This window comes from Panthera leo, chromosome F2 (assembly GCF_018350215.1).
Source record: "Panthera leo isolate Ple1 chromosome F2, P.leo_Ple1_pat1.1, whole genome shotgun sequence".
Taxonomy (NCBI): domain Eukaryota; kingdom Metazoa; phylum Chordata; class Mammalia; order Carnivora; family Felidae; genus Panthera; species Panthera leo.
Window position 1 is genome coordinate 31,001,345 of NC_056695.1, and position 25,678 is coordinate 31,027,022.

Below are 25,678 nucleotides of genomic sequence, written 5' to 3' on the forward strand. Positions count from 1 at the left end.
TCAATAACACATTTTCAATAACACGAATTATAGAATACAGAAAAAAGTAGGAAAATGTTATTTATCAGAAGAGACATAAAGCAGGTGTATCCTGTATAGCCAAAAAAAATTAGCTGGAGACATATTAACATGAAATATTTTGAAATGAAATATTCAACAAGATGCTCAGAGTTCAATATTTTTAATAATCTTACTAAAGTAATAGTTTGTATTTTGAAGCAATTTTGTACCTGGATTTCCAAATACTTTATAAGTAGATTATCATTTTCATTATTCCATAAATGTGAAATAGAATGACAGCTAAATTGGTAAAAACTTTTAGAGTTACAGCACATAAATATAAGTTGAGATGAAACCTAAGACTGCACATTTCAACCCTGTGTAAAAAAGGCAAGATGTATTAATTTTAATTCAACTCATACCTTTCCTTGATCATGATAAACAATCACACACTACAGATGAATAATCCTTCAAAGACATGTGACCTATTTTAATTCAAGGACATATTTTATTTTCTTTGTTCAGTTGTACTGAATTTTAAAATTCTAAAATTTAAAATAAATGCTTATGACCATTCCTAAAAGATATGTATTTCATTGTGAAATTTTATCCAAGATTATTTTTTATTATATCAGTGCAGCCATTTGAACAAATTAAAGTTTAAACGTCTTGTAGACAAAAAATGATGTTTTACATATTCTATTAATTGTTATATTACCTGGAGCTCCAAAATTATTACCTTAAGTGCAATACAAATTGTCTTTGTTCCTTTGTGTTGTTATATTTGATTGCCCAATGTCTAAAAAGCCCTGCAAATGAGGACTTTCTGACTACATAATGGCATCAGTTACATTTATAAAAAGTTACGCCAATCTGTCACTGTAGGTATAAATGCTAGAATGGAGCACCATACTTCCTGATTTCAAACTATAGTAAAAACCCTTAGTAATTAAAACAGTATGGCACTTGCCTAAAAATGGACACAGAGACCAGCGAAACAGAATGGAGAGGCCAGAAATAAATCATTGTATATACAGTCATTCGTATTTGACAGGGGATCCAAGAAGATCCAATGGGGAAAAGATAGTCTCTTCAACAAAGGGTGTTGGGAAAACTGGATAACTGGATAACTACCTTATACCACTTAAAAAATTAACTCAAAAAGGATTAAAGACTTAAACATAGGACCTGATACCATAAAACTAGAAGGAAAGATAGGTAAGAAGCCCTTTGACGTTGGTCTTGGCAATTTTTTTTTTTTTTTTTGGTGTACTCCAAAAGCACAGCCAGCAAAAGCAAAAATCAAAGAGTGGGACTACATCAAACTAAAAAGTTTCTGAGCAAAAGAAATCATCAACAAAATGAAAAGGCAACCTATGTATGGCAGAAAATATTTGCCAACCATACACTGGATATGTGATTAATATCTAAAATATATAAAGAACTTATGCAAGTTAATAACAAATCAAACAATCAAATAAAAAAGGTCAGAGGAGCTAAATAGACATTTTTTTCAAAGAAGACATTCAGATTGCCAACAGGTACATGCAAAGATGCTCAACATAATTACTATCAGGAACGTGAAAATCAAAATCACAATGAGAAATCACCTCACTCCTACTAGAGTGGCTCTCATCAAGAAGACAAGTGATAACAAGTGTTGCTGACAGATGTGAGGTAAAGGGAACTCTGGGACACTTTTGGTGAGAATATAAATTGATACAGCCAGTATGGAAAATAGAATTTACCAACGTGGATCCAGGAATTCCACTTCTGAGTATATATACAAAGCAATGCAATTGAAAACAGAGTATCAAAGAAATATCTACACTTCCCTGTTAATTGCAGTGTCTGCCATTTACGATATCCAAGACGTGGAAATAAGTGGCATCTGTCAATGAATGAGTGAATAAAGAATATGTGGTTTATACATAAAATGGAATATTATTCACTCGTGGGAAAGATGCAGATCTTGCCACTTGCAATAACATGGGTGGACCTTGAGGGCATTATGCTAGGTGAGATATGTCAGACAAAGAAAGACAGATGTTGAATGACGTTACTTATAAGTGGAATCTCAAAAAACTGAACTTGTAAAAACAGAGAGTAGAATGGTGATTGGAAACCGTCATGTAGACTTCTGGTGCTATCTTCCTGCTTAGCTCTTTTGTCTACTGCATCATACTTCACAAATCAGCCCCCTCATTATTCTTACTCTCCATTCTTAGTCTTCAACTCAGCAAGGCCATATGCAAATGCTTGGACTCCATTTATCTGTACCACAGTCCAGAAAGTGCCTTGGGGCAGAAATTTGAGGCAAATGTGGGGCTTTCCATATGTGTTCTCTTTGCTCATGTACCACAGTCCTGTACTACCTCTTTTCTAATATCTAAAAACAGTTGTTTTACAGTTTTTTGAATACTGACCTCTTTTTATTTTTTTAACGTTTATTTATTATTGAAAGACAGAGAGAGATAGAATGTGAGCAGCAGAGGGTCAGAGAGAGAGGGAGACACGGAATCTGATGCAGGCTCTAGGCTCTGAGTTAAACTCACAAACCGCGAGATCATGACCTGAGCCGAAGTCAGACACTTTACCGACTGAGCCACCCAGGTGCCCCTTAAATACTGATCTCTTTACTATATTAGTAGGAAAGCAAGTCCTATCCCAGTTACTCCAAGGTAGTCAAAGATTTTAAAGATTTCTGGATATTCCTACAGGTGCCATAGCAAGGAGTGCATGTGAATGCATTTTCAAGAAGTTATATAACTTTTAATATGACTACCTTCACTTAGAATTATGCATTGTGGCAGGCTTCCATAGATGTTGAATTATTGGGGTGTTAAGAAAGACAATGGGTGAGGGGCGCCTGGGTGGCTCAGTCGGTTAAGTGGCCGACTTCGGCTCAGGTCATGATCTCGCGGTCCGTGAGTTCGAGCCCCGTGTTGGGCTCTGTGCTGACAGCTCAGAGCCTGGAGCCTGTTTCGGATTCTGTGTCTCCCTCTCTCTCTGCCCTCCCCCGTTCATGCTCTGTCTCTCTCTGTCTCAAAAATAAATAAACGTTAAAAAAAAAAAAAGACAATGGGTGAATATATTTAATTGTAAAATTCATTTAGTTCTCTAAAAAAAGATGTGTCATGGGTGCCTGGGTGGCTCAGTTGGTTGAGCGTTGGACTTCAGCTCAGGTCATGATCTCACGGCTTGGCTTGTGAGTTCAAGCCCCACATTGGGCTTGTTGCTGTCAGTGCAGAGTCTGTTTTGGATCCCTTGTCCCCTCTCTCTCTGCTCCTCCCCTGCTCACACGCTCTCTCAAAAAAGTGAATAAACATTAAAAAAATGAAAAAATAATAAATATATGTCATAAGGAGAAGGAGGAGAAGAAAGAGGAAAAGGAAAAGAAAGAAGAGGAGAAAGAGGAAAAGCAGCAGCAGCAGCAGCAGCAGCAACGGCCATCACTGCTGCCACCCTGCTCATTAGTAAGCCAAAGAATTTTAACTGCACCCTCTGAAATGTCTAGGAATGAAATCTGATTGAAGGAAATGTCTTCAGGCTTGATAATAACAGAAAAATCTGAAAGAATAGACATGTTTCTTAGTGTTGAACAATCCTACTTATTTTATCAAAAGTAAAATTGAAATGAAAAACTTAGAATTTCCTTGGAGAACCACTTCATTAAATTTAGTTAGTATTCAAGGTTTGTTTCAGGATATTTTTAATATTAGCCAAACTTTGATTCCATTTCAGAGATCCAGCTAACAAATAGCCCAACTATTCCAATAATTAAATCACAGCTCGATAAATACTTCCTCCATTTAACACTTGACCAGAATAGATGTATACTTTAGGTGAAGAAAAATTAAATATAGATGACTGAAGACTCTTTTATTTTATTGATATTTGTTTGCTTTTTAAACTTAATCCATCATAAATGTTCCTTGAGACTCCAAGCCTACTGACAGAAAATCAGCTAGCTGTCAAGCAGAGCTTATGTTCCTGAAGCAATGTGAACTATTATTATTTTTTTATGTGAGGAAAAAGTAACACAAATGGAAAACAGCTGTCAGGCATAATTCAGTTCATTATAGTTTAATGCAATAGACAGAGGTAGAATCTTATGAAATATTAATTCTACTAAAAATAGAAATACAGTCATGGACATTTCTCTCAGTTCCTTACTGAGAACAGCCAACATAAAGCTGTGTGATCGACAAGAGATTCTGTGTCACCAATCTTCAACTCATCACAGGAAGGGTTTAAGAACAGTAAGGTATTTGTGGGCAGTGTTATCAGAAGAGTCTTTCCTTTTTTTCCTATAATCCAAACAGAATAATTACTAAATAGTGTTTGATAAACAATATATTTAAAACCTTTAATGTTATTATTATAGGTTATTTATAAGATAAATTTCATAATCAGCTAAATTATGGTCAAGGCCATGATGGCCTTGACCTAATCTTCTCAACAAAGTAGCTATTAATTCCATAACTTAATTTTTTCCCAAGTAAAACAATGGATCTCTGTTCCCACCAAGGAAAAAATAATCAGTTCTGATAAAGCTATAATATTAATACACTCCTCCACTCCTCTAATTCCTTCTTAATCTTAAAAAAACAAGTCTATTTAAGGCACAATTTTACTTTTGACACTCTTCTCCAAAATACTTCCATAACTTTATTTTTTAATAATTAAAAAATATAACATGTAACATAAGATCTTCTGACCTGATTCTTGTCTGATTCTCCAGGTTTGTCTAAAACATTTCCATTCTCAACTCTAATCTGCATTTTATCCTTGATAATTTTTTCACATTGTGCTTTTTTGGCCTCAGAATCTTTGCATTAACTCTTCCTCTTCCCCACCCTTTCTAGTTCTATGCGTTACTCATTTTCATACTCTTAGTTTCTCAAATTTCATTCTTAATTTCATTCTATAAATTCTAATTTCTAAATTAAGCATCATTTACTTCAGGGGTATTTCTCTAAACTCTTCTGTTATGAGTAGAATAAACTATTATTTATTTTCTTACCCCTTTTTATTTTTTCATAATTCTTACCATTTTAAATTAAATCTGTATTGTGATTCTTTGATTAAAGTGCATCCCTCCATTATAATCTGAGCTCCATAAGGCTAAGGACTATATCTTTATTGAATGTCTAGAACAGTAGGCATTGATATTTGTTGAATAAATGAATGAAGGGTTTTATTACTCCAGGAACCACAGATTAGCAGTAGTATAGAAGGAAATAGTCTTTAGGCTACCCATATCACCAGTAGAGTTAACACAAATATTTTCATTTAACCGTTAGGCAACTCTTCATATGATAGATATGAAGGATAAACATTAATTTGCAATGAATTTGGTCCTGTGTTTCATGATTTATTTACAAAGTTATTTATTTGTGAGGCACCTGAGTGGCACAGTTCGTTAATGTCTGACTCTTGCTTTCGGCTCAGGTCATGATCTCACAGTTTTTGAGTTTGATCCCCAGGTCAGGCTCTGTGCTGACAGTGCGGAGCCTGCTTGGAATTCTCTCCTTCCCTCTCTCTCTGCCCCTCCTCCACTTGTTCTCCCTCTTTCTCTCTCTCTCTCAAAATAAATTAAAAAAAAAAACATTACAAATAATATTTGTTTCCTATATGTAGAGCTCTTTTCCCGCTAAGAATCTACTTCTTTATCTACAATTATAAGTGCTCTGCAATACTCTTTTACATTCCTAACATATTCTGCCTTTGTTTTGGTTATCTTATAGACATATAATACATACTTGATTTATTATATTGAAAATGATTTCACATCTCTGCATTTTAATATGAAAAAAACAGTAAATGCAGTTGAGAAATGCATCACAAATACAAATCCTATTACTTGGTATTCTATAGACAGTGAAAAAGAACAGTGTGTAGTACATTAAAATTATACTTTAAATCAATTGTTTTCTCACTGTGGGAGGAATTTCCCCTTTGCATTGACTCTGAAGGTGGTGAGGGAGAGAAGGAAATGGGCAGAGAACACCATTTTCAGGCTACTACTTAATCTCTGATTTGATTTGTTGTTATTTGTTGAGGAGAGGTAATTCATGGCAATCAACAAGCAGGCTTCAGAGGAACTTATGAGGTCTATTTTGAGGAGTGTGTGATGAGAAAATGGTAGTCATATAATGATAAGGGAAAAGTGATTCTCTTTGCTTAAAAAAGAAATTTTAGGGGCGCCTGGGTGGCTCAGTCGGTTGAGCGGCCGACTTCGGCTCAGGTCACAATCTCACGGTCTGTGGGTTTGAGCCCCGTGTCGGGCTCCGTGCTGACAGCTCGGAGCCTGGAGCCTGTTTCGGATTCTGTGTCTCCCTCTCTCTGACCCTCCCCCCATTCATGCTCTGTCTCTCTCTGTCTCAAAAATAAGTAAACGTTAAAAAAAAAAAGAAAAAAAAAAAGAAATTTTAATGTGAGCTATTCATTTTGTGCAGTTATAGGTAAGAGAAGCATAGAAACTAAAACCACATTATATATACAGAAAATGAGAGTTTTGAATTAATTCAAATAAAAAATCATGTTCCTTTTTTCTTTATTTTATAATCAAATCAGTTTCCACATGAGTTTAGAAATTATAATAATTATAATACTTAAATAATCTATGTGTTACATAATAAAAATCCTGTTTAAATGCCACTCAAAGTGGCATCTCTCTCATAGTAATTTTCTTTCAAAGAGCAAAAAGATTATTGTCAGGAACATTTTATTTTGTAGAAAATGAGAAAATTAAAAGTGTAATTATCTTTTCTTATTTTTAAATTAAACCACCATAGGTATAAAATTGTCAGTTGGATAAATAACTATATTTGGGGAATTACATTTTAGAGCTCATGATACCTAGTATACTAGAAATTGTGTACAATTTATAGTCAAAAGGGAAAAAATGATTTTTTTTCTCTCGACAGATAAGATTGTTTTATTTACTCAAAATTATTTAGAACAAAACATATATTTTCCAACACTCAAATGTTATTTTTTATATGGTAATTGAATTAGTTTTGTGACTAAGATATATATATATATATGGGTTCTCCAGAGAAACATACCAATAAAATAGATAGATTTATTTATAAATTAATTAATTATAGAAATTGGCTCACATGATTATAGAAGTGTGATTGAGAAGTGCTATGGTCTGCTTCTGTAAACTGGACACCCAAGAAAGTTGGTGGTGTAATTCAATCTGAATCCCAAGGCTGGAGAACCGGGAGCACTGACGTCTGAAATAGGGGAAAATGAATGTCCCAGCTCAGGCAAAACGAGAAAATTCATATTCCCTACACCTTTTTGTTCTATTCAGGCTCTTAATAGATTGGATGGTGCCCACCCACAGTGATGAAGGTGATCTTCTTTATCCAGTCTATCAATTGAAATGCTAATCTCTTTCAGACACCTTCACAGATACGCTCAGAAATAATACTTAACTTGCTATCTAGGCATTGCTTAGCCTATTAAAATAGACATAAATTTAACCAACATAATATAATAACAGGATAATAAAATATGTGAGGTAGTAAATATTTGTTGATATTCTTCCTAGATTCTCCATTTTATAGAGCAGTTTTAGATTGACAGTAATTTTTTAAATGTTTATTTTTGAAAGAGAAAGAGAGAGAGGAGAGAGAGAGAGAGAGAGACTGACTAATCAGGGAGGGACAGAGAGAGAGGGGAGAAAGAGAATCTGAGGCAGGCTCCAAGCTGTCAGTGCAGAACCCAATGGGTGGCTTGAACTCATGAACCGTGAGATCATAACCGGAGCCAAAGATGGATGCTTCACCAACTAAGCTGATTCACAGTAATTTTAAGCAGAAGGTAGAGTTTCCCTATAGCCCCTATCCTTACACATGCAAGTGGTTCCTCAATTATTAACATCCCTCCCTCCTGCAGAGTGGTACATTTGTTACAATTGATGAACCTATACTGACACATTATTATGGCCCAAAGTCCATAGTTTACCTTAGCGTTCACTCTTAGTGTTGTATATCCTATGAGTTTGGACAAATACGTGATGAAGTATAATCACTGTTATAGTATGATACAGAGTAGTTTTACTGCCTTCAAATTCTTCTGTATTTTCTGCCTATTTATCCCTTTCCCCTTCTTAACCTCTGGCAACCACTGATCTTTTTACTATCTCCTTTGTGTTGCCTTGTACAGAATGTCATATTGTTGGAATTATACATTATGTGACTTTAATTCCTTTTTAACAAGGAAAGGATCCCATATTTTCCTTGAGCACTGTCCTCTTATCATAATAAGAAATATACACTTAACGGGGTGCCTGGGTGGCTCAGTCAATTGAACGTCTGACTTGGGCTCAGGTCATCATCTCTCAGTTCCTGGGTTCATGAGTTCAAGACCCGTATCGGGCTCTGTGATGACAGCTCAGACCCTGGAGCCTGCTTCAGATTCTGTATCTCCCTCTCTCTCTGCTCCTCCCCTACTCACATTCTGTCTCTTTCTCTCAAAAATAAATATAAAGATTAAAAAAAATTTAAAAAGAAATATATACTTAAATCACAGTCATACATGAGAAAACATATGATAAAATAACTCTTGCATTTTTCTGTCTCCAGCAAGTTATAGACTCTTCAGTCTTTAGAAGAGAGAAATGCTTCTTTCTGTTTTTAACCTGCCTAGGCACACTTCGTCATACAAATGTTTCTATTTGGACAACAAAAACTTGTTCTTAAAAATAAGACATTTGGTATAAGGCTATTAACATTTAGCAAATATTCGTAGAGCACATATTAAATGCGAGATTCTGTGATAAGTGGTACCCTTCAGATTTTGCTCTTTTATTGCATTTTCATTGCTTGCAAAATGTTTCATCTTTTTTTTTTTTAAATTTTTTTTTTTCAACGTTTTTCATTTATTTTTTTGGGGACAGAGAGAGACAGACAGAGCATGAACGGGGGAGGGGCAGAGAGAGGGAGACACAGAATCGGAAACAGGCTCCAGGCTCTGAGCCATCAGCCCAGAGCCTGACGCGGGGCTCGAACTCACGGACCGTGAGATCGTGACCTGGCTGAAGTCGGACGCTTAACTGACTGCGCCACCCAGGCGCCCCTCATCTTTTTTTTTTAAATGGGTGAAATAGGTGAAGGGCATTAGAGTACACTTATCTTGATGAGCACTAAGTAACATATAGAACTGTTTAATTGCTATATTGTACATCTGAAACTAATATAACACTGTATGCTAGCTATACTGGAATTACAATAAATTAACCTTGTTTTTGGTGCTTCAACTGCAGACAGTATATCTGTTCTCAAGTTTCCTGTATTCATTAGAAATAAATATAATCTTTCTTTAGACTGGGAAAGAAATATATTTTTAACCCTTCAAATGCTTTATTAAATTTGGCATTTTCTGTGGCAGCCAGTGCAAAATCTCTTTCCAATAAAACATTTAAAAATCAAATTATCTAAAGATGAGGCTTTTATCAGTTTGATATATAGTCAATGTTCATCTATTAAATGTAAATGAGCTATGTGATAATAATCTAAAACTTATGAACAATTGGCTTTGAAATGTAATGTTTCATTTAAATTAGTTATTAATCAAAAGCCTTCTGGGGCATTTGTCTGGCTCAGTCAGTAGAGCTTGAAACTCTTGATCTTGAGTTCATGAGTTTGAGCCCTTCTTTGGGCACAGAGATTACTTTTAAAAAAAATGAAAAAACAAAAGCCTTCAATAAGTGGCATTAATCACCCACTGAGGAAGTTGCATGTGTTATTCAAATTGGAATAAGACATGAACCCTGACCTAATAGATTTACAATCAAACAAGGGAATAGAAAATATAAATAAATTAATATTGGGGTGCCTGGGTAGCTCAGTCAGTTGAGCATCCGACTTCAGTTGGTAGGTTCATGCCACACATTTGGCTTTACTTTGACAGTGCAGAGCCTGATTCAGATTCTCTGTCTCCCTCTCTCTGCTCCCCCCCCTACTTGCAATCTCTCTCTCTCAACAGTAGACATTAAATTTTTTTCAAAAATTAATATTAAAAATATGCCATATAAAGTCTAGAATATTATAGGTCTAGAATAATGTGTTATAAATGTTCAAGAGTATGAAAAAATATTATATTGCTGTGTGGAATTCCTTAATGAGGCTCTAACAGGAGTTGTAAGTGTGTTCTCTTGATCTTTCTGATTTATTTTAATTTCAATATCCTTATTTTTTCTTAACTTTCCAAAGAAGGCATGCTTATTTTAGTCAATTAGAGATATGAAGAATTTGGTAAAAGTCACCTATTATTCACAATTCATAAACATTCGAGCATAATTCTAAAATATTGTAACAGTTAATGTACATTATTAGTTATCTTATATTTGTTTTTTGTAGTAATTCTTTGAAATACAGTATGTATTTTACAATCACAGCACACTTTGCTATAAAATAGCTTCATTTCAAGAGCTCAATAGCCACATATGGGTAATAGAAAATATTGAACACTATAGGTCAATATAGGGTAAATAGGGTCAATGTGCAAGTATTAATTTAGTTGTGTTTTCTGGGAATCCTAAACAGTTTTCAACTATGCTCCCTTTTTGTTGTTGTTTCTTTCATTTTCTATTGTATGACAATTATGTTTCATGCATTTTCCTGCTAAGCTATTCATGTGAAAAAGTATTATTGTATAATTTATTAGGGATTATCTTAACTGTTTTTGTATAAATATCATGTTTCTCACTTGGTCAATTATGTTTTAAATTCTACTTCAGTCTATAAAGTTTTCTAATATCCTTTTGTGATTTCTTCCTTATCCAATGAAGGATTTAGAAATGAATTTTTTTAATTTTCAAATGTTGGAGAAGACTTTCATGATTGATTTATTTTGATTGATTTTTCAGTTCAATTCCATTTTTTCTTTATTTTTTATTGATTCCAATTTTGTCTGGAAATATCCTTTGTATTAAATCTATTTAAATTCATTGAGATTTATTTTGTGGTTTACTGTAGGTTCTCTCCTGTAGAATGATTCATACGCAATTTAGAAGAATATGTATTATGCATTTTGTTTGGAGTGCTTTATAAATGTCAGTTAAGCTGACTGATAGTGTTATTAGAGTTTTCTATATCCTCCTGATTTTCCACCTAAATTATTCTATCAACTATTCAGTGGAGAAAGGACATCTCTAGCTAATATTGTTGGAATTTTTATTTCTTTAAAATCTTTTGAGTTTTTGATTGATGAATTTCAAGTTTCTATTCTCAAATGTGTATACATTTATAATTGTTATACCATTCTGATATAGTGACCATTTTATCTTTATGCGATATTTCTTTTTATCATTCAGAATATTTGCATTAAAGTCTGTTCTGCTGATATTAATAAAATCACTTAAACTCTCTTATTGATACTGTTTATGTAGAACACTTTTTCTTTTCACTTTCTACCTATTTTGTCAGTGAATTTAAGGTATACTCTTAAATATGTTACATATTTAAATCTTGCTTTTTACTTCAGTATAATAATCTATGTCTTTTGATTGGAGTGTCCAGACCATTTATATTTAGTGTGATTATTGATATAATTGGTTTTATATTTGCTATTTTGCTGTATGTTCATGTATCTCCTTTTTTGTTCTGCTTACTTGACTGTTCCTATATGTCAAGTAAATAATTTTTAGCATACCATTATAATTCTATTTTTTTATTTTAACTATATATTTTGGAGTTGTTTGCTTATTGATGGGTTAAAAGAGATAGTGCTATGGATGTTCAGGATTCACAGAGTAGTTTGGATTAATACTGTCTTAATTCTAGTAACATATGGAAGTCTTTTCAAATGTAGCTTCATTCTGTGCCTCTCTTTTTGCTAATATATTTTTATATACTATATTTTATACTATATTTTTAAATGTTAGTCACCCAAGAATATACTGTTACATTTATTATCCTGAGCAATGTTATATATTCAAAGTGTGAAAACAATAAATTATTTTTAAAAATACATCTATACAGTCTTTTATATTAACCACATGTTTACAATTAGTGAAGACTTTTATTTTTGAGTCACCATCTGGAGACATTGTCTTTCATTTTGATGGACATCCCTTAGTGTTTCATCCCTTGTTAGCAATGAAATTTTTCAGTCTGTGATTAACTGAAAATGGTTTTACTTTATCTTCGGTTTAGAAAGATAAATATTTTTGGCAGTATAGAATTCTTGGTTTATAGGGTTTGTGTGTGTGTGTGTGTGTGTGTGTGTGTGTGTGTGTGTGTGTGTTTCTTCCAGCACCTTGAATATGTCATTTGATTATCTTTTGGTCTCTAATTTATTTAAAGTAGAAATCCTATGTTCATTGTATTGATGTTCTCTTGGACATGATAAACCAATTTTTCTTTGTCTATTTTCAATATTTTCTTATTTACCTTTGTTTTTAGCAGTTGACTATCATGTATCTATGTATGGTTCTTAGAATTATAGTGGTTTCTCATCAAATCTGAGAAGTTTTCAGCCATTATTTCTTCAGGGTTTTTTTTTTCTTTATTTTTTTAGGATGTTTATTTATTTTGAGAGAGAGAAAGAGACTGCTTGTGCACACAAGCAGAGGAAGGGCAGAGAGAGGAGAGAGAGAGAATCCCAAGCAGGCTCCACACAGCTCAGAGCCCGACATGGGGCTCGATCTGATAAACAGTGAAACTATGACCTGCGCCAAAATCAAGAGCCAGACACTTAACCAACTGAACCACCCAGGTGCCCCATTTTTTTTCCTTTCTTTATCTCCTCTTTCTAATTACCATTACACATATGTTAATACACTGAATTGTTACCTTATAGGTCTCTGAGGCCTATTTATTTTTCTCTATCTTTTAAAATATTCTTGAGAGTATATAATTTTTATTTAATTATCTCTGGGCTTAATAATTCTTCTGCCAATTCAAACTGAGCCCTTCTTAGTAAAAATTATTTCTTTCTTTTGTTTCAAATTTTTATTTCAATTTCAATTAGTTAATATACAGTGTAATATAAGTTTCAGGTGTCAAATTTAGTAATTCATCACTTACATACAACATTCAGTGCTGATCGCAGCAAGTGCCCTTTTAATGCTCATTGCCCTTTTACCATCCCCTCCCACTACCCGTTCCCCAGAAACCCTCAGTGTGTTTTCTACAGTTAGAGTCTGTTTTATGGTTTGCCTATATCTCTTTTTTTGGTCTCCCTATATCCATCTGTTTTGTTTCTTAAATTCCACATATGAGTGCAATCATATGGTATTTGTCTTTTTCTGATGAACTTATTTTACTTAGCATAATACTCTCTAGCTCCATCATTGCAAATAGCAAGATTTCATTCTTTTTCATGAGTGACATTCCATTATACACACACACACAAATATATATACATATATATATATATATATATATGTATATATGTGTGTATATATATACATATATATGTATATATATGTATATATACACACACACACACACACTCACAACCTCTTCCTTATCCATTCATCAGTCGATGGCCATTTGGGCTGTTTCCATAATTTGGCTATTATTGCTAATGCCGCTGTAAACATCAGGGTGCATGTATCTCTTTGAATCAGTATTTTTGTATTCTTTGGGTAAATACCTAGTAGTGCAAGTCTGGATCATAGGGTAGTTCTATTTTTAACTTTTGGAGGAATCTCCATACTGTTTTCCAGAGTGGCTACAGCAGTTTACATTCCTACTAACAGTGTAAGAGGGTTTCCCTTTCTCTACATCCTCACCAACATCTGTGGTTGTTGAACACTAGAAACCAAAATGTGGTTGTTTAAAATCTGTTCAAGGAAATGCTCCAGCTATTTTTTTTTAATTTAATCCACCATGGTCCTAAATTATTCTCATTACTTTGTATTTCTAAATCAATTGTAGAATTGGTTTGATAATCTCCAAAATACATTAAGCATAGTGATTACTAATACAGTGAGTTAGTGGATAAATTTGGAAGTAGTAAAGTTTATTGTTGATTTTAGCCATTCTTACAGGTGAGAGGTGATATCTCACTGTACTTTGATTTGTATTTCCCTGATGATGCATGATGCTGAGCATCTTTTCATGTGTCTGTTAACCATCTGGATGTCTTCTTTCAAGAAAAGTCTATTCATAATTCTGCCCATTATTTTGACTAGATTATTTGTTTTTTAGGTGTTGAGTTTGATAAGTTCTTAGATTTTGTATACTAACCCTTTATCATATATGTCATTTGCAAGTATCTTCTCCCATTTCAGAGGTTGACTTTTAGTTTTGTTGATTGTTTCCCTTTGCTGCGCAGAAGCTTTTTATCTTGATGAAGTCCCAATGGTTTATTTTTGCTTTTGTTTCCCTGCCTCAGGAGATGTATCCAGTAAGAAGTTGTTCTGACTAGGTCAAACAGGTTGCTGCTTGTGTTCTCCTTTAGGATTTTGATGGTTTCCTGTCTCACATTTAGGTTGTTCATCTATTTTGAATTTATTTCTGTGTATGGTGTAAGAAAGTGGTCCAGGTTCATTCTTTTGCATGTTGCTGTCCAGTTTTCTCAATACCATTTGTTGAAGGGACTGTCTTTTTCCCATTGGATATTCTTCCCTGCTTTGTCAAAGATTAATTAACCATGTAGTTGTGGGTTCATGTCTGAGTTTTTTTTATTTCTTTAAATGTCTTTCTATTTCTTTGTGTCATATTCAATTTCTTTCATCAGTCATATAGTTTTCAGAGTGTAGGTCTTTGGCCTGCTTTGTTAGGTTTCTTCCTAGGTATCTTATGATTTTTGGTGCACTTGTAAATGTGATTGATTTCTTGATTTCTCTTTCTGTTGCTTCATTATTGGTGTATAGAAGTGAACCAGATTTGGGTACATTGATTTTGTATCCTGCATATTTACTGAATTTGTGCATCAGTTCTAGGAATTTTTTGGTGGAGTCTTTTGGGTTTTCTGTACGGTTTCAGATCATCTGCAAATAATGAAAGTTTGACTTCTTCTTTGTTGATTTATATACCTCTTATTTCTTTTTGTTGTCTAATGGCTGAGGCTAGGACTTCCAGTACAATGTTAAATAACAGTGGTGAGAATAGACATTCCTGTCTTGTTCCAGAGTGTGGAGGAAAAGCTCTCAGTTTTTCCACATTGACAATGATATTAGTTGTGGGGCTTTTGTATATAGCCTTTATGGTATTGAGGTATTTTCCCTCTATTCCTACCTTGTTGAGGGTTTTTGTCATGATTGTATGTTGTACTTTGTCAAGTGCTTTTTCTGCACCTATTGAGAGGATCATATGTATTTCATCTTTTTTTTTATTAATGTGGTGTATCATGTTGATTGATTTGTGAATATGAACCATGCTTGCAACCCATGAATAAATCCCAATTGATTGTGGTGAATGATTCTTTTAATCTATTGTTGGATACAATTTGCTATTATTTTGTTGAGAATTTTTGCATCTATGTTCATCAGGGATTTAGGCCTCTAGTTTTCTTTTTCATGGAGTCTTTTTTTGGTTTTGGAATCAGTGTAATTCTGGCCTCATAGAATGAGTTCAGAGGTTTTCCTTCCATTTCTATTTGTTGAAATAGTTTGAGAAAAATAGGTATTCACTCTTCTTTAAACATTTGGTAGAATTTTCTTCATAAGCCATCTGGACCTGAACTTTTGTTTGTTGGGAGATTTTTGATTACTGATTCAATTTTCTTGCTGGTTTTCAGTCTGTTTTCTATTTCTTCCTGTTTCAGTTTTGGTTGGATGTTTCTAGGAATTTAGCCTTTTCTTCCATGTTTTCCAGTTTGTTGACATATAATTTTTCATAATATTCTCTTATAATTGTTTGTATTTGTTTGGTACTGGTTATTATTTCTCCTCTTTCATTTGTGATTTCATATATTTGGGTCATTTTTCCTTCCTTTCTTTTTGGTATGTTTGGCTAGGGATTTGTCAATTTTATTATTTTTTTTCAAAGAACCAATTCCCAGTGTCATTGATCTATTCTACTGTTTCATTGTTTGTTTGTTGGTTGGTTGGTTGGTTGTTTGGTTAGTTGGTTGGTTTCTATTATTTATTTCTGCTCTAATCTTTATTATTTCCTTTTTCCTGATGGATTTAGGCTTCATTTATTTTTCTTTTTCCTGCTCCTATAAGGTTATGTTGTTTATTTGAGATTATTGTTGCTTTTGGGGTAGACCTGTATCACTATATACTTCCCTCTTAGTACCACTTTTGCTGCATTCCAGAGATTTGGGATTGTCATGTTTTTATTTTCATTTGTTCCCATGTACTTTTTAATTTCTTATTTAATTTTTTGGTTAACCTATTCATTCTTTGGTGGAATATTGTTTAACCTCCATGTATTTGTGGTCTTTCCAATTTTTTTCTTGTGGTTGACTCCAAGTTTCATAGTCTTGTGGTCAGAAAAGATGTATGGTATGATATCAATCTTTTTGTACTTGTTGAAGCCTAATATGTGACCTAGTATATGATCTAGGTCACATGAGCATTTGACAAGAATGTGTACTCTACTGCTTTAAGATGGAGTGTTCCAAATATACCAGTTAAGTCCATCTGGTTCATTGTGTTTTTCAAAGTCATTGTTTCCTTGTTATTTTTTGCTTAGATGATTTATCCATTGATGTAAGTGGGATGTTAAAGTTCCCTACTGTTGCTGTATTATTATCAATGAGTTTCTTTATATTTGAATTATATATTTGGGTGTTTTAATTTGGGGGCATAAATATTTATAAGTGTTAGATCTTTTTGTTGGATACTCTATTATGATATAGTGCCCTTCTTCATCTTTAGTTACAGTCTTTGGTCTCACTTTCAATATGCAGGTTTCTTTAGGTCTAAAATGAGTCTCCTGTAGGCAGCATATAGATGAGTCTTGTTTTTTTATCCATTCTGATATCCTATATCTTTTCATTGAAGCATTTACCCCATTTACATTCACAGTTTATTGCTAGATAATGTATTTAATAGATACATAATCTATAATGATAGATAGTTGTATTTAAATGCCATTTTATTACCTGTTATGTCATTGTTTCTGGAGATTTTCTGTGTTCCTTTTTTTGGCTTAGATTTGTTTATTATTTTTTCTTAATTTTCCTTTTTAAATTTACATCCAAATTAGTTAGCATGTAGTGCAACAATGATTTCAGGAATAGATTCCTTAATGCCCCTTACCCACTTAGCCCATCCCCCCTCCCACACCCCCTCCAGTAACTCTGTTTGTTTGCCATATTTATGAGTCTCTTATGCTTTGTCCACCTCCATGTTTTTATATTATTTTTGTTTCCCTTCCCTTATGTTCATGTGTTTTGTCTCTTAAAGTCCTCATATGAGTGAAGTCATATGATATCTGTCTGTCTCTGACCAATTTCACTTAGCATAATACCCTCCAGTTCCATCCATGTAGTTCAAATGGCAAGATTCCATTCCTTTTGATCACTGAGCAACACTCCATTGTATATATATACCACATCTTCCTTATCCATTCATCCATCAGTGGACATTTGGGCTCTTTCCATACCTTGGCCATTGTTGATAGTGCTGCTGTAAACATTGGAGTGCACGTGTCCCTTCGAAACAACACACCTGTATCCCCTGGATAAATACCTAGTAGTGCCATTACTGGGTCATATGATAGCTCTATTTTTAGTTTTTTGAGGAACCTCCATACTGTTTTCCAGAGTGGCTGCACCAGCTTGCATTGCTGCCAACAATGCAAAAGAGATCCTCTTTCTCCACATCCTTGCCAACATCTGTTGTTGCCTGAGTTGTTAATGTTAGCCATTTTGACAAGTGTAAGGTGGCATCTCATTGTGACTTTGATTTGTATTTCCCTGATGATGAGTGATTTTGAGCATTTTTTCATGTGTTGGTTGGCCATCTGGATGTCTTCTTTGCAGAAGTGTCTATTCATGTCCCCTGACCATTTCTTCACTGGATTATTTATTTTTTGGGTGTTGAGTTTGATAAGTTCTTTATAGATTTTAGATACTAACCCTTTATCTGATATGTCCTTTGCAAATATCTTCTCTCATTCCGTTGGTTGCCCTTTAGTTTTGCTGATTGTTTCCTTCGCTGTGCAGAAGCTTTTTATTTTGATCAGGTCCCAGTAGTTCATTTTTGCTTTTGTTTCCCTTACCTCCAGAGACGTGTTGAGTAAGAAGTTGCTGCAGCCAAGATCAAAGAGGTTTTTGCCTGCTTGCTCCTCAAGGATTTTGATGGCTTCCTGTCTTACATTGAGGTCTTTCATCCATTTTGAGTTTATTTTTGTGTATGGTGTAAGAAAGTGGTCCAGGTTCAGTCTTCTGCATGTCACTGTCCATTTTTTCCCAGCACCACTGGCTGAAGAGACTGTCTTTATTCCATTGGATATTCTTTCCTGCTTTGTCAAGGATTAGTTGGCTATATGTTCGTGGGTCCATTTCTGCGTTCTCTATTCTGTTCCATTGATCTGAGTGTCTGTTCTTGTGCCAGTACCATACTGTCTTGATGATTACAGCTTTGTAGTATAGCTTGAAGTCTGGGATTGTGATACCTCCTGCTTTGGTTTTCTTTTTCAAGATTGCTTTGGCTATCCTGGGTCTTTTCTGGTTCCATACAAATTTTAGGATTGTTTGTTCTAGCTCTGTGAAGAATGCTGGTGTTATTTTGATAGGGATTGCTTTGAATATGTAGATTGCTTTAGGTAGTATCAACATTGTAACAATACTTGTTTTTCCTATCCAGGAGCATGGAATCTTTTTCCATGTTTTTGTGTCTTCTTCAATTACTTCATAAGCTTTCTATAGTTTTCAGTGTATAGATTTTTCACCTCTTTGGTTACATTTATTCCTAGGTATTTTATGGGTTTTGGTGCAACAGTAAATGGGATCAATTTCCTTGATTTCTCTTTCTGTTGCTTCATTGTTGGTGTATAGGAATGCAACCGATTTCTGTGTGTTGATTTTGTATCCTGCAACTTTGCTGAATTCATGAATCAGTTCTAGCAGTTTTTTGGTGGAATCTTTAGGGTTTTCCATATAGAGTATCATGTCATCTGCAAAGAGTGAAAGTTTGACCTCCTTGTGGCTGATTTGGATGCCTTTTATTTTTTGGTGTTATCTGATTGCAGAGGCTAAGACTTCCAATACTATGTTGAATAACAGTGGTGAGAGTGGACATCCCTGTCTCCTTTCTGACCTTAGGGGGAAAGCTCTCAGTTTTTCCCCATTGAGGATGATATTAGCATTGGGTCGTTCATATATGGCTTTTATGACTCAAGGTATGCTCCTTCTATCCCTACTTTCTTGAGGGTTTTTATCAAGAAAGGATGCTGTATTTTGCCAAATGCTTTCTCTGCATATATTGAGAGGATCATAGGGTTCTTGTCCTTTTTTTTTATTGATGTGATGAATCACATTAATTGTTTTACAGGTATTGAACAAGCCCTGAATCTCAGGTATAAATCCCACTTGGTTGTGGTGAATAATTTTTTTAATGTCTTGTTGGAGCCTGTTGGCTAATATCTTGTTGAGGATTTTTACATCCATGTTCATCAGGGAAATTGGTCTATAGTTCTCTTTTTTAGTAGGGTCTCTGTCTGGTTTTGGAATCAAGGCATTGCTGGCTTCATAGAATGAGTTTGGAAGTTTTGCTTCCATTTCTATTTTTTTGGAACAGCTTCAAGAGAATAGGTGTTAACTCTTCCTTAAATGTTTGGTAGAATTCTCATGGAAAGCCATCTGGCCCAGGACTATTGTTTTCTGGCAGATTTTTGATTACTAATTTGATTTCCTTACTGGTTATGGGTCTATTCAAATTTTCTATTTCTTCCTGTTTTAGTTTTAGTAGTGTATATGTTTCTAGGAATTTGTCTATTTCTTCCAGATTGCCTTTTTTATTGGCATATAATTGCTCACAACATTCTCTTGTTGTTGTTATTATTTCTTCTGTGTTAGTTGTGATCTCTCCTCTTTCATTCTTGATTTTATATATTTGGGTCTTTTCCTTTTTCTTTTTGATAAAACTGGCTAGTGGTTTATCAATTTTGTTAATTCTTTCAAAGAACCAGCTTCTGGTTTCATTGATCTGTTCTACTGTTTTTTTGGTTTCAATAGCATTCATTTCTGCTCTCATCTTTATTATTTCCTGTCTTCTACTGGTTTGTGGTTTTATTTGCTGTTCTTTTTCCAGCTCTTTAAGGCATAAGGTTAGGTTGTGTATCTGAGATCTTTCTTCTTTTGGAAGGCCTGGGTTGCTCTATACTTTCCTCTTATGACTACCTTTGCTGCATCCCAGAGGTTTTGGGTTCTGGTTTTATCATTTTCATTGGCTTCCATATACTTTTTAATTTCCTCTTTAACTTCTTGGTTAGCCCATTCATTCTTTAGTAGGATGCTCTTTAGTCTCCAAGTATTTGTTACCTTTCCAAATTTTTTCTTGTGGTTGATTTCGAGTTTCATAGCATTGTGGTCTGAGAATACGCATAGTATGATCTTGATCTGTTTGTACATGCTGAGTGCTGTTTTGTGTTCCAGTATGTGGTCTATTCTGGAGAATGTTCCATGTGCACTGGAGAAGAATGTATATTCTGCTGCTTTTGGATGAAATGTTCTGAATATATCTGTTAAGTGCATCTGGTCCAGTGTGTCATTCAAAGCCATTGTTTCCTTGCTGATTTTTTGATTAGATGATCTGTCCATTGCTGTGAGTGGGGTGTTGAAGTCTCCTACTATGATGGCATTACTATCGAGGAATTTCTTTATGTTTGTGATTAATTGGTTTATATATTTGGGTGCTCCCACTTTTGGCACATAAATGTTTATAATTGTTAGGTCTTCTTGGTGGGTAGACCCCTTGATTATGATATAATGCCCTTTGAATCTCTTGATACAGTCTTTATTTTAAAGTGTAGATTGTCTGATATAAGTATGGCTATTCCATCTTTCTTTTGTTGACGATTAGCATGATAGATGGTTCTACATCCCCTTATTTTCTTTTTTTTTTTTTTTTAAATTTTTTTTGATGTTTATTTATCTTTGAGACAGAGACAGACAGAGCATTAACGGGGGAGGGTCAGAGAGAGAGAAGGAGACACAGAATCAGAAGCAGGCTCCAGGCTCTGTGCTGCCAGCACAGAGCCCAACGCGGGGCTCGAACTCAGGAACCATGAGATCATCACCTGAGCCGAAGTCGGAGGCTCAACCGACTGAGCCACCCAGGCGCCCCTACATCCCCTTATTTTCAACCTGAAGGTGTTTTAGGTCTAAAGTGTGTCTCTTGTAAACAGCATCCATCTTATTTTCTTATCCATTCTGTTACCCTATGTCTTTTGATTGGAGCATTGAGTCCACTGATGTTTAGAGTGAGTACTGAAAGATATGAATTTATTGCCATTATGATGCTTGTACAGTTGGAGTTTCTGGTGGTGTTCTCTGGTCCTTTCTATGTTTGTTGCTTTTGGTCTCTCTCTCTCTCTCTCTCTCTCTTTTTTTTTTTTTTTTTGTCTTTTATCCCCTCAGAGAGTCCCCCTTAAAATTTCTTGCAGGGCTGGTTTAGTGGTCATGAACTCTTTTAATTTTTGTTTGTCTCGGAAACTTTTAATCTCTCCTTCTATTTTGAACAACAGCCATGCTGGATACAGAATTCTTGTCTGCATATTTTTCTGATTCAGCACACTGAATATATCCTGCCACTCCTTTCTGGCCTGCCAAGTTTCTGTGGATAGGTCTGCTGCAAACCTGATCCATCTTCCCTTGTAGGTTAGGGACTTTTTTTTCCCATGCTACTTTCATGATTCTCTCCTTGCCTGAATTTTTTTTGTGAATTTGACTATGATATGCCTTATTGATGGTCGTTTTTTGTTGAATCTAATGGGGGTCCTCTGTGCTTCCTGATTTTGATGTCTGTGTCTTTCCCCAGGTTAGGAAAGTTTTCCACTATAATTTGTTCACATAACCCTTCTAGCCCTATTTCTCTCTTCCACTTCTGGGACCCCTATGATTCTGATGTTGTTCCTTTTTAATGAGTCACTGATTTCTCTAATTCTTAAATTGTGCTCTTTTGCCTTAATCTCTCTCTTATTTTCTGCTTCGTTATTCTCCATAAATTTGTCCTCTATATCGCTGATTCTCTGTTCTGCCTCATCCATCCTTGCTGCCGTGGCATCCATTCGTGATTGCAGCTCAGTTATAGCATTTTTTATTTCATTCTGACTAGTTTTTACTTATTTTATCTCTGCAGAAAAGGATTCTAATCTATTTTCGACTCCAGCTAGTATTCTTATTATTGTGATTTTAAATTCTGGTTCAGACATCTTGCTTGTATCTGTGTTGGTTAAGTCCCTGGCTGTCGTTTCTTCCTGCTCTTTCTTTTGGGGTGAATTCCTTCCTTTCGTCATTTTGAAGGGAGAAAAGGAATTAATGAGGTAGAAAAAATTAAAGTTAAAAAATATTAAAATTTAACAATATTAAAAGTAAAAAATTAAACACACACACACACACACACACACAAATTGAATAAATATGCTAGATCCTAGGTGTGTTTTTGTCTGGGTGTTGAAAGTGGCTTGATAGATTAGAGAAAAAAGGGGAAAGAAGAAAAAAAAATCACTTGAAAATTTGAAAAAATGAATACACTGAAGTAGACTAAAATGAAATGATGGAAGTAAACTAGAATTTGAAAAAAATTTACACAAAAGTAAAAAAATATGGTAGAAAAAAAAGAAAATATTTTTAATAAAAATTAAAAATAAAAATGAATTTTTTCTCTTTCTGTATTCAAAAAAAGGAAAGAAACAAAAAAGAAAAAAAGGAAATCTTTTGAAAATTTGAAAAAATGAATATACTGAAGTAGACTAAAATAAAATGATGGAAGTAAAATAGAATTTCAAAAAGTTTGCACAGAATAAAAAATGTAATAAGAAAATTAAAGAAAAATATTTTTAATAAAAATGGAAAATAAAAATGAATTTTTTTCTCTTTCTGTATTCAAAAAAAGAAAAGAAAAAGAGAAAAAAAGAAAAAAGAAAAATAATAAAAATTGAATAGATGGACCTGCTAACAGACTGAAATACGACTGAAATTACTTCCTTTTTCCCCTAGAAGTCAGACTATGAAGTGCTTTATAGTCCATAAACTAAGCAGGCGGTGAGACTGCTGTTCTTGAAGAGCGAGGTTGGCCCAGTTGGGTGGGGCTTAGTGTAATGGCTCCATTCTCCACTAGATGGCGCTGCTAGCCTACTGGGGTGGATTGTTGTGGCACTTGTAGGTGTGTATGTGCATGCGTGGGAGTGGTGAAAATGGCATGACCCAGCTACCCAGTCCCTAGTGTCGGAACTCTGTTCTTGTGATTAGCAATCGCGCACCCATCCTTTGTCTTCAGCTTTCGTCCATTCCCTGCTTTTACACTGTTCGTGACCGACAGTGACCAGGTAGTACCTCTCTGTTGAGTTTTGTCTAAGATGCGGCTGTTTTCCCCGGCCCCTTACTTCTGAAGGACTGCGGCTTTGACCCCTCCCCCCCTCCCCCAACTCTGCGGAGGGTCTCACCGATCAATGGCCGAATGCTAGATGCACCCAAGAGTTCGTGGTACTGTGTTGCTGCCAATGCCCAGAGACTGCGGCCAGGTGCCAGCCCACCCCAGAAAAAGTTCCCGACATAGCGTAGCAGTGGCATTTCTGGGATTACGGAAAATCACAACACACATCTGGCACCAGTCTTCACCCTTAATGACCTTGTTCCAGCACCAGCGAATGTGGCCATTCTCTGGAGTCTGCTGGGCCCTGGTTGCCTCACAGTCTCTACCAAATGTCCTTCCAGCAGTGGAACCACTTCTCCCCATGTGGCCTGAGAACCTTCCAGACCCCACTCTGCTCCTGGGGATTCGCCCTTCCCACCAGAGCACCGTCAGTTATCGAGCTACGGAATTGCAGACCTTGTGCTCCCCCTGTTTACAGTCTTAATGGAATTTAAACTCTGTCCTTTCTCCTTTCTTCTTTCTCCCTTTGTAGTTCAGTCCCTGCAGCTGTTTCTAATTTTCCACTTTCTCTCCAGCTGCTTTTGAGGAGGGGTGCTTTTCCCATATTCTCCCCACCATCTCCCTCCTCTCTCTACATGCAAAAGCACCTCTCTGCCCTCCGCAGCTTCTCTCTCCCCAAGTTCACCTCTCCTAGCCATGTACCTGCTGAATTCTGTGGTTCAGGTTTTGCAGATTGTGGTGTTAATCCTCAGATCAGTTTTCTAGGTGTGCAGCATGGTTTAGTGTTGGTCTGCCTGCATTTCATGGACTCAAGACACATAAAAAACTTCCATGCTGTTCTGCCATCTTGGCTCCCTCCTCTCTGTTCCTTTCTAGTTTTTGTCCCTTTTGGTCTTTCTTTCCCACTCAAAGAATCCCCTTTAATATTTCTTGCAGGGTGGTTTAGTGGTTACAAATTCCTTTAGTTTTGTTTTGTGGCAAACTCTTTATTTCTCCTTCTATTCTGAATGATAGCCTTGCTGGATAGAGTATTCTCGGCTGCCGAATTTTTCCATTCAGCAAGTTGAATATATCATGCCACTCCTTTCTGGTTTGCCTTTTGTGGAGACATCTGCTGCTAAGCTTATGGGTCACCCTTGTAAGTTAGGGGCTTCTTTTGTCTTGCTGCTTTTCATATTTTTTTCTTTATCACTGTATTTTTTAAAGTTAACTACAGTATATCTTGATGTTAGTCTGCTTTGTTGATTTTGATGAGAGTTCTCTTTGCCTGCTGGATCTGGATGTCTGTTTCCTTCCCTAGATTAGGAATGTTTTCAGCCATAATGTCCTTAAGTAAACCTTCTTCCCACTTTTCTCTCTTCTCTTCTGGTACCCCTATGACATGAATGTTATTATGCTTGATGGAGTCACTGAATTCACTAAGTCTACTTTCATGATGCAAGATTTTTCTTTCCTTCTTTCATTCAGCTTCATCATTTTCCATAATTCTGTATTCCATAACTTATTAGTTCCTCTGCTTCTTCTATCCTTGTGATTATTACATCAGTTTGTTTCCATTCTCGTTTATTGCATTTTTCATTTTGGCCTGATTGATTTTTAGCTCCTTTATCTCTGTGTTAAGAATTTCCAGATGTCTTCTATGCTTTTCTGAAGCCCAGCATGTACCCTTATGATTGTTGCTTTAAATTCTGGATCAAGTGTATTACTTATATCTATTTCAGTTAGATCCCTGGCCATGACCTTTTCTTGTTCTTTCTTTTGGGATGAACCTCTGTCTTGGTATTTTGTCTAGGTCTTTGTCTTCTGTGTGTTATGAAAGCCTGTTATGTTTCCTGCTCCTGAGTATTGGCTTTATGAAGAAGAGGTCATATAATTTCCAGGGCCTAGCACTTCAGGCAGTACCCTTGGTATGTGCTGCCTGCACTCTGCTGCTGTGTTGGTTGCTCTGTCTCTTAGGTCAGTCCTCTGCAGAGTTTCTCCTTGTTTGCAGTGGGGAGTATTTGAAGGTTGGCCAGAGTGTGGATACTATTACCTAGGTGTTCTTTGGTCTGCTTGGTAAAAGAAACTTGATGGTATTTCCACTAGAGTTGAAGCATTGCAGAACTCTGTGTCAGTAGACGTGGTGCATGCAGGGGTTTGTGCCAATCTTCTGAGAGAGGTGCCTGCTGGTCTGGTCTTTAGGCACACTTGCCTGAGAAAAGCAGTACCTGTGGA